General features: G+C 38.5%; 1 protein-coding gene across 8 annotated transcripts in view; it reads left to right on the top strand.

Annotated features, from left to right (window-relative positions):
* KLF12 (KLF transcription factor 12) overlaps positions 1–17,738 on the top strand; it is a 512,550-nt gene that overhangs the window by 176,869 nt on the left and 317,943 nt on the right. For 2 of the 8 annotated variants that reach the window (XM_082701280.1, XM_082701276.1), the window contains exon 2: positions 16,322–16,495. The exons of the other annotated variants lie outside the window; for them this stretch is intronic. The gene's annotated coding sequence lies outside the window, so the exon portion shown is untranslated. The remainder of the gene's footprint in view (positions 1–16,321; positions 16,496–17,738) is intronic. 8 annotated transcript variants of the gene reach the window in all.

Below are 17,738 nucleotides of genomic sequence, written 5' to 3'. Positions count from 1 at the left end.
AGTTTTTAGTCTGTTGATATGATGTGTTACATTAATTGATTTTCAGATAGTAAACCAACTTTGTTTTGTATGGGATACATATCATGACAAAGTGGATTACATATCATCACTTGTTCATGATACATAATCCCACTTGGTTATAATATGTAATTCTTTTTATATGTTGCTGGATATGGCCTCAGTAGTATTTTTTGAGGATTTTTGTATCTGTATTCATAAGCAATAACACTCTGTAGTTTTCTTGAAATGCCTTCGTTGCAAACAATTTCTAAATGTCTAAATGTTTGGATTAACTGTGGAGTTTTTAACATGTAATTGATTATTATTTCTTTATGGGCTTATTAAAGTACACACTTACTAAATAAATTGGCATATGAATTAATAGTGTCTACTGTTAATATATTTTGAAGATAAAAGGATTGGGAAGAGAACATGGTAACCTCTTTTTACAGTGGAATGAAAGAAACTTGTATTTATGAACCTGGTGTGTTTTCTGTTCTCTAGTTTTTTTTTTTTAAATATGGGTGGAAATGTTTATTGGACTGTGTGTGTGTGTGTTTATAGAACTAATTTACCCCATCATATACCTGAAAAGCAGTGAATATATTACAGTATGAATAAAGTAAAAATGGATGTAATGGAGATTAAACTCGGAATTGTATTTAGAATTTTACTAACTTTTTTTAGTGATTAAAAGAGAATTTTATAAATGATAATTGTACAATTCTACTAAATGTAGAATAATTGCACAGATTTCTTATTTTTTAAAAGCTTGGGACACAATACAGTAGTTTACAGTTTCTGTGGTGGATTAAGTTTCTCTGAAGAGAAATGGTATTTAGTGGAATTTCTGAACAGGTTTACCAAATAGTAAGAGTTGTTTGTTCACCATCTTCCATGGAGTTTTTAGCAAACTCTTTCCTCTTAGGGTCCCATGATGTTGAGGGAGAGCGGGGCCATGCTTTTGTCTCCAGTCTGTAAGGTACCACGCCCTCCTCCAATCACTCATCCCTGTGAAGTTTCTAAGAATAAGGGGTGTACTGGTAAAACTACCCTGGGTCGTGCCCTCATTGTGTTCTCCTTGTGAAGAACGCACCTGGGTGTACTAACAGGTGTTTCTTTCTTTTCTGCTCACTTACTGTTCGTGCACTCAATGGGGCTTCCTATGTAGCCCACCTCGGGCGTCCTCTTCACCATGCACTGAGAATTAATTACCAATTAATTATATAGTGGCACCTCACACGTGACAGAGATTCTCATTTGACACTAATAACTGAAGAATTTATTACCTCTACTTTACAAATAAAAAACCCCCTGAGGCTCAGGAACTTAAATGACATGACCAGAAGCTGACATCAGCTGGGGCTGGAAGCCTCACTTCTGTCAGATTATAAGCTCCTTGAGAACAGGGAGGGTATTTTAATTAGTGATTTAGCTGCAGCATTTAGCACGTATCTTGGCCTAGGCATGTGTTAAATAAATGTCAAGTCCCTGCTTCCTTCCGAGTGGCTGACCCCAACTCTGCTATTGTGGGATTGCTTATGCAGATGGTTCTGGACTCCTCCAGAAAGGCCGAAGCTCAGGGGCATCAGCTACTCTCAGAAGTGAGAAGATCCTCCAGGATTCATTTATTCATTCATTCATTCATTCATTTATTTATTAAACCACTTTGCTGTTCTATCTCTGACCTGCATTAACTTCTGATGCAGGATCTTTGCCAACATTCACATCATGTGGTTTCTGGTCGCATGTGTTTCTGATGGTAGAATTCATGTGGCTGCTGCTTCCTGTCTGAACTTATACCTTGGGCTATGATCTACTCCTTTTTTTTTTTTTTTAATTTTATTTATTTATTTGACAGAGAGAAATCACAAGTAGATGGAGAGGCAGGCAGAGAGAGAGAGAGAGGGAAGCAGGCTCCCTGCCAAGCAGAGAGCCCGATGCGGGACTCGATCCCAGGACCCCGAGATCATGACCTGAGCCGAAGGCAGCGGCTTAACCCACTGAGCCACCCAGGCGCCCCTATGATCTACTCCTTATTCAACAAGTTGTGTTGTCACAATTAATTCCAAATGAAATTACTGCCTAACTATGTCACAGTTCCTCTCCAGCATCCTCAGTGGCACAGAAGTAAAATGTTCTAGACGGTTACATTTGGAAGACACAAGGAGAGATTTACATCTCTATATTTACGTCTTTAAAACAAAAATGCTACCAGGTAGATCGTCAGTCTCTCCTTAGGCTTAAAATACCAGGGATTTATTTAGCTAATAATTTTCATAAAAATTGGCTTCTAAAATTTAAATCTTTTATTTTATATTTACATCAAATATTAAAAACCTCAGTGTTACTTTCATAATTTTTAATGAATAAGAATATAAAGCAAGCCAAAAATAAAATTTATCTTGAAATCTACTGCAGCTTTTCCTCACTGAGGATAATCATTTGCTCAAATGATGGTCTTAGCAGGCACCAGCAGTTTCAACACGGATACTTGGCTCCTGGCACGGATGCTGTACGGAATTGTAGTATCTCTCAGTGTTTGTTCCACGGACAGTTGGCACCAGATTTACCAGAAGTGTTTGTTAAAATGCAGACTTCTAGGCATAACCTAGGATGATGATGCAATCAGAACCTTTGAAAGTGGAACCCAGGAATCGGTATTTAAATAAGCTTGACGGGGCGCCTGGGTGGCTCAGTGGTTAAGCCGCTGCCTTCGGCTCAGGTCATGATCTCAGGGTCCTGGGATCGAGCCCCGCATCAGGCTCTCTGCTCAGTAGGGAGCCTGCTTCCTCCTCCTCTCTCTCTGCGTGCCTCTCTACCTGCTTGTGATCTCTGTCAAATAAATAAATAAAATCTTTAATAAATAAATAAATAAATAAATAAATAAATAAGCTTCTTGTTGACTCTGGTGAATTCCAAAGTTAGATTCCCCTGGGCTGGCCAAGGGTCAGAGTGACAAAGAACTTGGGTTTAGTCGCTCCACCAGTGAAGGCTGTTTGACATTTTATGCTGTGACATTATATCTGAAAATAGGAATAATGGTAACCACGGTTAGTTACCTCAAGGAGGTGCGAGTTTTCAGGGAATTTTATGTAAAATAATTCCTGCAGTGACTGGTACATAGCAAGTGCTCCACAAATGCTACCGGTAGCAACAGTCAGTGTGGTGCTTGTTACTATTATCATTGCACCCAAACGCTATAATAGCACTAGGACTCCTGAGCCCTTCAAAAGGAGGCTGTGAATGTTACCGGAAAAACAACTTTCGAGAGTTGAGAAGTCAGGGCCAGATGTTGGCCAACTATGGGCCACAGCCTGGTTTTATAAATAAAGTTTTATGGGTGCACATCCCATTTGTTTAAGTGTTGTCTGGGGCTTTTTTGGACTCTGGCCTATGAAGCCGAAAATACTTTCTGGCTCTCAACAAAAAAGGTTTGCTGACTTTTGCTCTGTACTGATGTGGATTTTGGCCAAAGCTTCATCTGTGTGGGTCTGTGGTGCAGGCAGAGGCAGTCAGGTGTTGGTTATAAAAGTGAGTGCTGGTGACAGTGGCCAGTTTTCCTGTTCCTGGTTTCTGCTCCTACTATACCTGCTGTTCCAGGTCTTTCAGACGAGCCAGCCCTTCACGGTGCCTTTCTGCCACTGCCTTCTCCCTCCACCTAAAAATCAGTGACAAGGTCCTGTACCGTTTTTGCATCTGGGAAGCGAGCTGGGTGACTACATTGGAGGCTTCTTTGGACTTAAGTGGTATAGCCCCTACAAATAACAACCTGGAAAGTAAAATAGTATGTAGAGATCATGTAGACAAAACACAGTCACATGCCCTGGTGGGTTTCCTAATTAGCAAGTTTGAATTCACATTAACTTCTAGAAACATCTTATCATTCATCTCTCACCACCTCTAAGTTAAAAACCAAAACCAGGGGCTCTGTGGTGGTTCAGTCGGTTAAGCGTCCGACTCTTGATTTCCGCTTAGGGCATGATCTCAGGGTCTGGGATCGAGCCCCGTGTTGGCCCCTTGCTTAGCAAGGAGTCCCCTGGAAATTCTCTTTCTCCCTCTCCCTCTCCTCTTCCCCACCATGCTCATGCATGCTTGCAGAGTATCTAAGATAGCTAAAATAGATAAATCTTTAAAAACTAAAACCAAACCCAGCTATCAGACCGTAAAAAATAAATTGACATAAAATTGTGGAAGGATCTTGTAAACAATCACAATCTAATTCTCTAAATCTAAAACTCTAAATGGAGATAAGACTGTTGAAATTCGTGGCTACATTTCGCAAATTAAGCCTACCTCCTCTAACTTCTATGATCAAACTTTGTATCATGCTCAAGCATACAAACAATGATTAATTTACCACATTTTGTTATCTTCCAACATTTTCAATAGGAATATCCCATTTTCCCCAAATACTAGCTATATTCTTCTTGCATTATGCCCTAATGTTTTCATGGGCTCTAGCTGAGAAAGAACCTTTATAGTCAACCCTTAATATAATTTTATATGGTCTTTGATATATATCTATATATCAAAGATATATATGTGGAGATATATCAAAGATATATCAAAGATAGATATCATATATATGATATATATATCAATATATATATATATCAAAGATATATATATATGTGGAGATGGAGATAACTTGTATCTTTGATATCTATGTCTTCGGTATCTCTCTCTCTATATATATATCTTTATATATATGGAGATAACTTGTATCTTTGATATCTATGTCTTCGGTATCTCTCTCTCTCTCTCTCTATGTATATATATATATCTCTATATATCTCTATATATATCAAAGACATAGATATCAAAGATACAAGTTATCTCCATTTTTGCATATATTCATGAAACTACAATAGACAGCTAATAGACTTAAGCAAAAATGTTTTGAGAGATCAAGCAATGCTATTCTATGTTCTTGTGGGTTTGATCATAGGTGCTTTTCTCTGTATTTCTTTCTTTGACGTGTTCTGTCTTTCACTGTATGTGTGTCTTATTCCTTCTTCATGTGGTCCCTTAGTCTGTTCTTCCTCTTGTCCTACTCCTTTAACCGGTTGTGATCTTAACTGATTGTATCTCTTGGGTCAAATGTTTATGCAGTAGAACTAGCACAGCACCTAACATTACTCTTTAAAAAAAGTCCTGCCAAACAATAATTGTTTAATGTGCTCTTTGATTAATATTTTTATTAGCTTGCCGACTTTTCAATAAGAAAAAAATTCCCATCCCCTGTTTTCTTGGCCTCTCTCTGTTGCTGGCTCAGAGTGTTTTATTGTTTGATGGAGTAGATAAAATTCCCCTGATGTTTCCTACTCACTCTAAATTTGGAATACACCTACAGTATTCTTTTAGGCTTTATTGTTTCCTAAACCATCTATTTAAATACTGTCCTAAAGCTTGAACGGAACACTGTTATTGTGGCTAAAAATAATATGTGTAATGGAGCAGTAGATTTGACTTCATTACCATCTTCATAACCATGCAAAAGCCAGCGTTCCCACAAAGCACTCCATCAGGTCTAGTGATTATTAAATTTTGCCAGTTCCATGGCAAATGTATAATGGCTACTTGTAGTGATTTGTAAAATAGAATGGTGGGAAGAGTTTGACCTTTAAATCCAGTGGGTCTTTCTAAAACCCTGGTGTTTGGAGGAAAGGCAGAGGCATCGATAAGGCCACTAGTCAGGGGGAAAGCTCTTGCTCATTAACGAACAGAATAGAATTCAGGGCACCCTTGTGCTGCATCTGTAGCAGAACGGGAGGAGCTTTTAGTCTGTTATTTTATATTGAGATGTCTATGAACTGGAGACTGTTTGCAGTTCTTTTGTCGGGGATGGTTGATTTGACGTTCCTATATGATTTTTCTATCATTTATCAGAAAACCTTTATATTATTCTAGGTTTTTTTTTTTCCTTTTTGAGTATAAGGACAAATCAGTTTCCCAGGTGAATTGAATTTAAATTTTGTTTTAATATAGAACTTCACATCCTTGTTCTATGATATTAAAAAAGATAATTTTGCCATTTGAATTATTCTATTACACTTTATGATCCTGTACTTATGTTCTTGCTTTTCCCCCAGTCTAAAATTCCCATCTGCCACTTCCTCCTCACTATATTCCCTCTTCTAACTATTCCAACTCTCAAAACCTGATTCCTAGTTCAGATGCCATCTGCTTCAAGAAGCTGTCCTGCTTTTGCAAAGTCAAATGAATGAATTTGGGTTTTTTTTCCTTTTTTTTTTTTTTTTTTGCATCTTAATTTCTGTACTTTTAGAGACATTTTGCCTAGACTTCTATTTCATAGTTATTTTGTTAACTTCCAAAGATAGGTGTTAGGTATCAAGTATATGAAATTACCATTATTCAACTGTTTTTGAGCTATAAACATGTCACGTTCATATGTCAGAACCTAATACTTATTTCAACATTAACTGCCCAAATCTTTGAAAATAAACTATGGTCTGAGTTCATGAAAACACATTTTGGACTTGGATTCATGTCTGTATCCTAGAGGACTTACAGAGTTTTATACGTAACAAATGTATTCAAAAAATGTTTGTCAAAATCAGATTATCCACATTCCTATCACTTTGTATGAGATAACTAATAATTGATCTAGAAATGATACCTTTTCTGTGGGTCACACCGTTTGAAAACTGGGATATCTGAGTCCACTGTGCAGATCTGTCTATTGTCCACTCATCTCAATATTGTCAGATACCTAAAGTTAAACTTCTTGTCTGAAAGTTCCTGTTCCTTATGTTTTAGCTATATACTATACTTCATTGATATTTGCCTTATTTTGCTTTACTAATTGCAAAAGTAGTTCTTTTATTTCTAATTTTCCTCTCTCAAACTTTTTACCAACTTAAATCTTGGTTTAAGGACTGTTAGAGCCCGCCCCATCCCCACTGCCCCCCCCCCCCCCACGCCCGCCCCGGAAAATATTCCCTGGCTTGTTTTGTTTTATCGTGGGGGGAAAAGAAATCTTTCCTTTGAAGTTATATTTTGTGCTTGCTAAAGGTCCAGTTAAATCACAGGAGATAAAAGTTGTACTGACAACCTTGGACATTCACTGTCCTTTGCCAGAAATAGCAAACTAGATACTCATCTTGTACAAAAATATGTGCATATTCATCCTTCAAAACATCTTGTCTTTGGTTGGTCTTACAGTAAGCAGTAGAAGTCCCAGTCAGCTCACAGTGTGGAATCTGAGGGTTACTGGGCAGGAGGTAGGTTTGGAGGGGAACAAAGTGTGGTGCAGAACAAATAGAGAAAATTGTGTTTTTTCTTTACTGACAGGCTTTTGATTTTGATACCATACAATCTCTTTCTTAGCTACTTACAATACAGTATAATTTCCTCAAAACAGGTTTTTGAGCTCACTTAGACCATTTTTCCTAACTGGAAGAAATTTTGCATGAGAAAATGAGATTTTGGAATTGTAGGCAAAGCCCAATTTGTGAATACACTGAAATATTTTATAGCATCATATAGAGATACATTTTTGTTTTAGTGATTTCTTTTGTCCTTGAATCAACAGTTTTTCAGTATAATATTTTTAATTAGGTGAAATTTGTGATGGGCTCTTCTACAAGTTATGGAGCATGGACAGACATTTTTTATATTTAGACCCCATTAGTTGAGGGTTTTGGAACATGAGACTCTGGTCTATGCAAGTTGAAATTGGTAGTTTTAATAATTAATTAAGGTGACTTATTTTCTTATATTTTTCCAGTCAGAGTGGAGTAGGGGAACAGGTTATTGTAAATCTATGGGAGGTGACCTTCTCTGCCTGTATGTGGTGATTTACACATGTGCATGTTTCTGCTGTTCCAATGAATAATTCAATAAAATGGACTAGATCTTACTGATCATGGTTTGTAAATGCAAGGGTAGAGATCAGTATGCTGTTCCCCATGCCGCGGATGGTGTCTTGCACATGACAAATCTGTAATTATCTGTTGAGTGAATGGTTGCGTTGATAAAATATCTACTAGTTGCTTAATACCATGTGTTGAACTCCGAGGAACACAGAAGAACCATGACGTTAAACATGGTCTTTAAGTCTGTAAATTAGAAGTAGAGACAAAAAATCAATGCATGTTAATAGAATGATTAGTATTGAAATCTGTAGTACTAAAAGTAATTTTTAAAAAAAAGCAGAGATAGACGAAAGAAGCAACAGTAGTGATGTCATTTTCTAATTACTGAACACCTACTTTGTACCACTTATTGCATAAGGTGTTTTACATGTGTTATCTCAGTGAATCTTCATGGCAAATCTGATTATTATCCATGTTGTTCCTCCATGAGGTCATCGAGGTTCAGTATCAGTCTCAAGATCACATAGCAATTAAGTGGCAATGTTGGGGGATGCCTGGGTGGCTCAGTTAGTTGGACGACTGCCTTCGGCTCAGGTCATGATCCTGGATTCCCGGGATCGAGTCCCGCATTGGGCTCCCAGCTCCATGGGGAGTCTGCTTCTCTCTCTGAGCTTCTCCTCGCTCATGCTCTCTCTCACTGTCTCTCAAATAAATAAATAAAATATTTTTAAAAAATTAAAAAAAAAAGTGGCAATGTTGGGCTGTAAGACCTGTTTTGTCGGCCTCTAACAGTACTGTTACTTCATTGCTTTGTTGCTTCTCTGGTTTTCTAGAGCTGTCTGGCCCAGGATTGGCCCAGGGTGGTAGTTGGTTACCAACGGCTCTCTAGATACTTGTAGACCCAATATAAGACTTGGAGCTCTTCCTGAACCAGAAATTTAACACCCATACTATTGTCACTGGGGCCTGGCTCTACCCAGGGGGCTGGTTCAGTGATGGGAGGAGGGAATCCTATACAGAGACTTTAAGAGGCTTCTTTTGTCTCTGCCCTCATCAGTATTGGTGTTAAAATCCATACATTTTTTAGTGGTATTTTCAGGCTCTTCAGTTTCCATTATAGGACATATTTTATGTATACCTATAAACAGCTGTTGAAAACAAAGTGCAGTATCCATCATGGCGGCCGTCGTGTTTGAGGTTCTTAGAATTAGAAAACTGGTGTAATTGATGGGTCTCTGCCTGTCAGTTCTAGGTCTCTTGCCTGGGGAGCTTTTTACAAATAACAGTTGACACCCTTGAACAACATGGATTTGAACTGCACAGATCCACTTCTATGCAGACTTTTTTCGATAAATCAGTGCAGTTCTGTAAATGATTTAACATTTTCTTTTCTCTAGGTGACTCTGTTATAAGAATAAAGTGTATAATAAGCATAACATACAAAATACATGTTCATCGACTGTGTTATTGGGAAGTCTTCCAGTCAGTAGCAGGTCACTGATGAGTAGTTGGGTTTTTCGGGTAGTCAGAAGTTATACTTGGATTTTCAATTGCATGCCACGTTTGGTACCTCTAACCTCTGGTAGTTCAAGGGTCAACTCTACTAGTATCTTAGCCCAGTCTCCAGAATATCTAAGTCAGTAGGTTTGTGCTAGGGCTCTGGAAATCAGTCAGCCTATCTATCCATCTGAATAATCATATGATTCTTTTCTCCTCTCTTCCTTCCTTCCCTCCCTCTTTCCTTCTTTCCTTTCTCGCACCATCTGATGGTTTTTAAGCATATGGGTCACATTCTCTCCAGTTTCTTCCTCACACTTTTTTAACATCTCTGAAGACAACTTAGTATTGGAGAATATTTTGATTGACAGAGTTTTTGTTTCTTGGACATAAAATAATGGTACATTTTACGACCGATGGGAATTTATTTACAGTGATGGCAGGGTAAGGTGATTTCTATAAGGGAAAATGATTACCTAGGAAACATCCACTTAGGGATGCCCCTATGATTCCCAGAGTGTAAATGTTTTAATTTAACTAAAGAACAGAGAAGCTATTTGGTTTCATTAATCAGTACATTCGAATCATTACTCTGAATGATTATGCTTCATTTATTTTGTGTCAGAATGTTTTCCACACAATAATAGAGAATAAAAGTGCATCATTAATTATAGTTGAGCAGCTCACACATGTGTGGGTCTATATATTTCCATATTGTCACACAGTGGAGGAAATTTAATATAAGCAATAATTAATCCTTACAAAAGAATTGAAGATTCAATTAAATAATAGTATTAAATTCATGATCATTTATAATCGTGCCTTATAACAGTTTTAAGTAATGCTTGAAAAAGTTTGGAGAAACATTTCTATTTGCCCATATCTTCCCTTTTTAAACGGAAAGCTTTTGTCATAATCATATGGTTGTTATCCTGGGGGCCTAACAGTTACTTGCTTTAGAGAAGAGTGTAACTTTTTTTGAAATGGAATTAACTCATTTGCAGGGCTTCACCGAGATGGGGTTTCTGAAGGAGAAGACTGATTACTGTAAAAAAGTGGTAGTTGTGTGCGCGGAAATTTGGATTTGCTCCTTGACTGTAAATAGGGACCCTTCCTGATAAGAACCTCTGTGTCAGTCTGCTCTTCTGGTTATTAGAACTTCCGTGCTTCTTCATAATGTTTCTTCTGGCTCTTTTCCTTTCCCCTGGCTGGCTGGGACTCTTGTTTAAAAACAAAAAACAAAACAAAACAAAAACCCATGAAACCAACTATTACACAAAACCCGCTTGCACTATATAATTGCAATATCATGAAAACCCACTGTATCTTCCTGAGTCCAAAAGGGGGTGAAGGAAGTCAGTTGCCAGTTTGGCTCATTGACTGAATGAAGTAGAGGACTTGATTTATAGTTCAGTAACTTTTTTTTTTAAGGTTTTATATATTTATTTGACAGAGAGAGGGATCGCAAGTAGGTGGAGAGGCAGGCAGAGAGAGGGTGAGGCAGGCTTCCTGCTGAGCAGAGATCATGACCTGAGTGGAAGGCAGAGGCTTAACCCACTGAGCCATTGGGTTAAGTGGGTGAACTAAGCACCCCAGTTCAGTAGCTTCTTAAAAAGGCAAATATGTCTCTCCCTTATAGATGAGAAAATATGGAGACAAGAAAAATTTGAAGAGTTTAAGAGATGCTACAGGGAAAAGTGGGTGGAGAACAAAATTTTAGAGATTCTTGGAACACATCATAGTCTCTCTGAACTCCATGATCTCTCTTTTTGCAACAAAGCCAAAATAATTTCAACACTATTTTTTTCAAGCACCAAACAGTTTTCAAATGGTTTCTTAAACATTGCTTCAGCTTACTCTTAAAATGAATTTCTGACTTAGAGTTTTTATGGCAATTTTGGGTAGTTTGTCTAAGAATACTTCACAAATGATGGGGTCAGATCTAGAATTTGGGATTTAGGACATGTAGGCCCATATCATTTCCACCACATCACACTTAGTGATTCATTAATAACTTAATCACATTTTATTCACTGCTCCCCGATGATGGTATCATTAATTTCAGTATTTTAGTGTTACTTTTTATAATTTCACGTTGCTTTAGGCTGTGATTTTCAAAAGCAGTTGAAGCCAAAATTCTTTCAGTATGGATTGCACCCTTGATTTTGGAGAATGTGAAAAAGAAAACTTAACATTAAAAATTGATTTATACTAATAGTTTGTGGAATAGTCACAGCCCGTGTACAACTATAAAAAAATTCAGTTTTAATATAATTGAGAAAATCTACTTAAATATTTCTTTTATATGTTTAATAGCTTTTTTAAAAAAAAATATTTACATATTTGACAGACAGAGATCATAAGTAGGCAGAGAGGCAGACAGAGAGAGCAGAGAGCAGAGAGCCTGATGTGGGGCTCGATTCGAGGACTCTGGGATCATGACCTGAGCCGAAGGCAGAGGCTTTAACCCACTGAGCCACCCAGGCGCCCCGTGTTTAATAGCTTTATTGAGATAAGAGTCACATGCCAATTTAACCTGTTTAAAGTATACAATTCAGTAGTTTTGGTATTGTCAGAGAGTTGTGCACTGCTCCACAATCAATTTTAGAACTTTTTTTTTTATTTTTTAAAGATTTTATTTACCTATTTACTTGAGAGAGAGAAAACATGAGTGGGGGGAGGGGCAGAGGGAGAGGCCAGCTCCTCACTGAGCAGGGAGTCCAATGCTGGGCTCCATCCCCTGACTCCAGAATCATGACCTGAGCGAAGGCTGATGCTTAACCGACTGAGCCACCCAGGTGCCTGTGGGGAGAGAGAATCTTTTATGTATGTATGGATGTATTTATTTCAGTGTTCCAAGATTCATTGTTGATGCTGCACACCCAGTGCTCCATGCAATAGGTGCCCTCCTTAATCCCCACCATCAGGCTCACCCAACCCCCAACCTCCCCCCTCTCCAAAACACTCAGTTTGTTTCTCAGTGTTCACAGTCTCTCATGGTATGTGGGGAAAGAGAATCAAGTCGATCTCACACTGAGCTTGGAACCAGACACGGGGCTTGATTTCACGACCCTAATATCATGACCTGGGCTGAAACCAAGAAGACGCTTAACTGAGCCATCCAGGAGCCCCAAGAAAACCCATTTTTATAAAGGGGAGGTATTCAGGGATATCCTGGTTCTGTTTCAATTTGGGGCTGTTATGAATAAAGCTGTTTTTTTTTTTTTTTTAAAAAAAAAGAGGTGATTTAAACAAAATAAGTAATCTTCAAATTAATGTCAGAATCCTGTGTTTGAAAACCTTTAATTATATTGTAATTATTTCTGAGCTATTTAGAGACATTTTGTGCCAGTGTGCTGAGCTGGATATCTAAAATGGTTTTTTAAATTTAAAAAAAATTTATTTTTGGTTTTATCAGTGTCCTAGTGTTTCTCCATTGCTGTTTTTGGTCAGGAGAGTAAAGTAAGTGATTTTTGCTTAAACCAATGAGTCTCATTTATTGCTGTAAAAGCTGTAAACATACTCATGGTTATTAAATGCAGCTTAGCTTTCTGGTATAGCTTACCAAGATCATAATAGATCCTGGGCTGAAAACTTTACCATTATTTACTGAAGAATGGTTCTCATAATTTGATGCAGATTAGAATCGCATGTGTATTTAAAAATAGTAGTTATCTTTACCTGTTCCTTGGAGATTGTAATTTAATTGGTGATTTAATCCCACATGGGACCCAATAGCTAGCAAATTTAAGTTTCTTGCATGATTCTTATGTGTGGCCAGGGTTAAAAACTCGTTTTAGTTTCTTGTTTTCAGAATTTTAACAACAAAAGCCTGCAGCTTAATTTTTCCAGACTAGTTTAACTTTCATTTATCTGTCTGATGTCTCAAGAAGAAGAGCTCATTAAATCAAAGCTACTTTAGAAAATGGGTGAGGGGGGCGCTGATTGAATCTCTAGCCAGCACCTCTGAAATTCATTTGCCGAACTGTTCATCTTCGTATCCTCAGTACCAGCAAATGCTCACTCAGCAGAAGTTCTTTACCTGCCTGCCTCCCTGCCTTTTATTTTTTTCCTTTCCTCCCTTTCTTCGATATTTATTAAGTGCCTACTATCTGTTCCAACACTGTCTTATATCCCAAGGATATAAATATAATTTGGAGTCCTTTCTTACGTTTGAGTTGGCAAAAGATGCATCATATTTGTGGAATTGAATGGAATCACACCTGAGCCCTCTTGGCAAACGGCTGGGCTGTGCCTCAAATCCTGTCGAAATTAGGCCTTTCTGATGTCCAGGAACTCTCTAAGCCTCGTCTGTCACTTCCTTACTGGTTTGCTTCCCTGTTACATTGAGGGACATCCCAATTCTAGCCAGGCTTACGCCATCAGGATCACGTGGGCTAGAGCTAGTAACTTGGGTCTGACTTCTGCATGCACCACAGACTCACCTGCGTCCTACCAATGCCTGAGTCTGGGGTGAGCTCAGAGTCAAGTTAGGTCATAAATACAAGGGACACTGTGACTTGTGGGCTGTAAGTCTTCGGAGCCTCTCCCCAGAGGACTCGTACAGTGTGACTGCCAGGTCTAAGGACCCAGCCTTTTTTTCAGCCCATGGCACATTTCATTTTATTTTGTTTCAGTTTTTCATCCATGATTTTGCTTTTCCTTGTTATTTGTGCTTTTTGCAGCCTCTCAGCACGTAGAAAATACCTTCTGAATGCGAGTAAACAGGTAGGGGGAGCTGACGGTGGATCCTGCTGTACTGCTTCCGATGGAGATCTAAACTGGGGGAAGAAAGGCCCACTGCGAGGTTTAATAGCACAGTTCTGCCTGTTGAGGCTTTGATGCCACTCTTGGCAATGATAGATTATCCATGTAGTACTGAGTATTGTTGACCAGAATCATAGCAAGCCCCATGTTCCTAGGAAGGTATTTTAAGATATACATTGTGCTTTTAAAAAAAAATTTTATTTATGTATTTGACAGAGCGAGATCACAAGTAGGCAGAGAGATAGGCAGAGAGAGAGAGAGGAGGAAGCAGGCTCCCTGCTGAGCAGAGAGCCCAATGCTGGATTCGATCCCAGGACCCTGAGATCATGACCTGAGCCAAAGGCAGAGGCTTAACCCACTGAGCCACCCAGGCGCCCCAACATTGTGCTTTTAAAAGGAAGTAATTAAAGTTTAGGCGTTTGAGGTGATTCTCCCCTCTCACTGCATTCCCTTCTGAATTCTTGTACTTTTTATTTGGGTTCTTTGGCTTGCTTTATTTCATTTTGCAAATAATTTATTCTCTGGACCTGTGTGTATTGGTGTGTGCCTTTTAAAGGCTTTGGTTTGTTTGGGAAATACAACTCGACCAAAGGAGCCTCTGTGGCCACCATTAGAACAAAGCTTCCTAATTTCAGTGTCATTAAGTGAGCAGCTGGTGCAGCTGAATTCAGAGGCACAAGCATGGTTATTGACTGTTTTTTCTGAAAACAGTCTGAACAAAGCATTTCCTTAAGCAATGTTGAGCGGGATTTGGAACTTCCAATGCCTCAGAAATGTCTAAGAAAGGGTTCCGGAGTTGCAAAGGTCAACATGACTGCTTGTGACTCCTCACCTCTACCCCCAGTCCATGGTATTTGACTCCTTTAAAGAATCTTGTATTTTAGAATCATATGGTCAGAATGGCTAAGTTAAAAAAAAACATTTAAATATATGATGTATCAGTTACTCTTCAATGTGTGATAACACACATGCTAGTTAAATTAAGAACAAGTGGGGTGCCTGGGTGGCTCAGTGGGTTAAGCCACTGCCTTCGGCTCGGGTCATGATCTCAGGGTCCTGGGATCGAGTCCCACGTCGGGCTCTCTGCTCAGCAGGGAGCCTGCTTCCTCCTCTCCCTCTCTGCCTGCCTCTCTGCCTACTTGTGATCTCTCTCTGTCAAATAAATAAATAGAATCTTAAAAAAAAAAACCTTTAAATTAAGAACAAGAAAATTTTAAACATTGTAGCTTGCATTAGAGCGGGGGTATGTTATTTTTACATATTATGGTATTTAGTTTCTTGTAGATAGTTAAGGAGAGTAATCTTTTATATAAATTTGTATATCTTCTGTGAATAGGTTGGAAACCGAGATTAGGAGTTGGCTGGAGTTTATTCATGCTTTTTTTTCATAATGATTTTGCTTTCATTATTTTTTATCATAATGTTTTCATTAATTTTTCATTAAAGATACTGAAATATAATTGATATAACATGTTAATTTTAGGTGTATGACATAATGATTCAATATTGTCCAATATGTCCAATATATAGGGACACCTGGGTGGCTCAGTTGGTTAAGCATCAGCCTTTGGCTCAGGTCATGAGCCCAGGGTCCTAGGATTGAGCCCCTGCTGAGAAGGAAGGCCTGTTTTTCCCCCTCCTCCCTGCTCGTGCTTGCTCTCTTTCTCAAATAATAAAATCTTAAAAAAAATTTGTGTGTATATTGTACACACACACACACACATACACATATGATTATCATAATAAGTATAGTTTACATCCATTAGCACTTACAGTTAACAGATTTTTTTCTTGTGAGAACTTCTAAGGTCTACTCTTTAGCAACTTCTGAAAATACAATTATGGATTTTTTTTTTGAGATTTTATTTATTTATTTATTTATTAGACAGAGATCACAAGTAGGCAGAGAGGCAGACAGAGAGAGAGAGAGGAGAAAGCAGGCTCCCTGCTGAGCAGTGTGGGGCTCAATCCCAAGACCTTGAGATCATGACTTGAGCCGAAGGCAGAGGCTTTAACCCACGGAGCCACCCAGGTGCCCCACAATTACGGTATATTTATCTCTAGTCACTGTGCTATACATTACATCCCTAGGACTTATAACTGGTAATTTATACCTTTTAACCTCTTTTACCCCTGTTTCCCAAGCCCATGCCTTACGTTTTCTTTTTCTTTTCTTTTCTTTCTTTCTTTCTTTTTTTTTCTTTTTTTTTTTTAAGATTTTAGTTATTTGACAGAGATCACAAGCAGAGAGAGAGAGAGAGAGAGAGAAAGAGAGAGAGAGAGAAGCAGGCTCCCCGCTGAGCAGAGAGCCGGATGTGGGACTTGATCCCAGGACCCTGGGATCATGATCTGAGCCGAAGACAGAGGCTTTAACCCACTGAGCCACCCAGGTGCCCCTTAAGTTTTCTTTTTAATGAATATCCGCCATATACCAGACTCTGTTAAGTACTAAGAGGTACAAAAGATAGGCACGATACTAAGCAAATAATTAATAATAAAGGTGGGATATATTTTGGTGAGAAGGTGGGTGGCATAGATGAGCTTTCATCTGTTTTATTTCCAGGTAACTTTGTATTTTCAGGGAAAATATCCTTTATAGAGACAGAACTCAGGTTGAGTTGAGAAGGTTGAATACTACCCCCACAGTCCACTGATGGCTTAATTTCATAAACTCTTTTTTTCTATTGAATCTGTTTTATTTTGCCGTCCATTAATTTTTTAAATTTATGCAATTAAAGAAAGTTTACTCCCACAGATTAAGGAAGTATTTTATGTGGGTTTACTACCTGCCATGTAAAATCGTGATTTTTCCTTTTCTTTGTGTTATTTCTATTTCTCTCAAGTTTTTTGTTTGTTTGTTTGTTTTTTAAATTTTATTTGTTTAACAGAGAGAGAGAGGGAGAGAGCACGAGCAGGAATAGCAGTAGAGGGAGAGGAAGAAACAGACTTCCCGCTGAGCAGGGAGCCTGACGTGGGGCTCAGTCCCAGGAACCTGGGATCATGACCTGGGCCGAAGGCAGATGCTTAGCCAACTGAGCCACCCAGGCGCCCCAGCACCATATTATTTTCATATAGCCCTCCTGCATTATCATAATCATTAAATTGTAATTAGGTGTCGTCTTTAACATGCATTATTTAGTAAGGTCTGGTGGTTAATATAGCTCTGCAAAGGTAACGTTGTATGCTTTATTTTCAGTTCTACTTGGTTAGTGTTTTGTTTTTTTGATGTTTTATGTGGTTAAGAGTATATGAGAAGAATGTCTTCTGTAAGTTGTTCATGGTGACTTCTGGGCCTTAAGTTTATTAATAGCTTGTCATCCATGATCCTATACACATATAAACTGATAATTCATGACTCGAATAGTCTTTTCCTTATCCATAAGGAAAATATTCCAGACCCACTCCCAGAGCCTCAGGACCTCCCTTGTATTGCCCATGGGGAGAGTTGTAAAACTTCATTGCTTTTCTCATTCCTTCTACTGAACAATGCCATTCTCATGGTCACCAATTAATGTTTGTGCCACTGAAACAGTAGGTGTCTTCCTCAGCTTCTCACCTGACTGGTTTGTGGCCCTATCTTCAAGGCAGGTGAGTTCCTCTGGATTGGGACTGGGCTGACATTCGGTCCTCTTA

The sequence above is a fragment of the Mustela nivalis genome (genome assembly GCF_964662115.1).
Source record: "Mustela nivalis genome assembly, chromosome: 15".
Taxonomy (NCBI): domain Eukaryota; kingdom Metazoa; phylum Chordata; class Mammalia; order Carnivora; family Mustelidae; genus Mustela; species Mustela nivalis.
The sequence above is the reverse complement of the archived record's forward strand: the minus strand, read 5'-3'. Positions and strand labels throughout refer to the sequence as shown.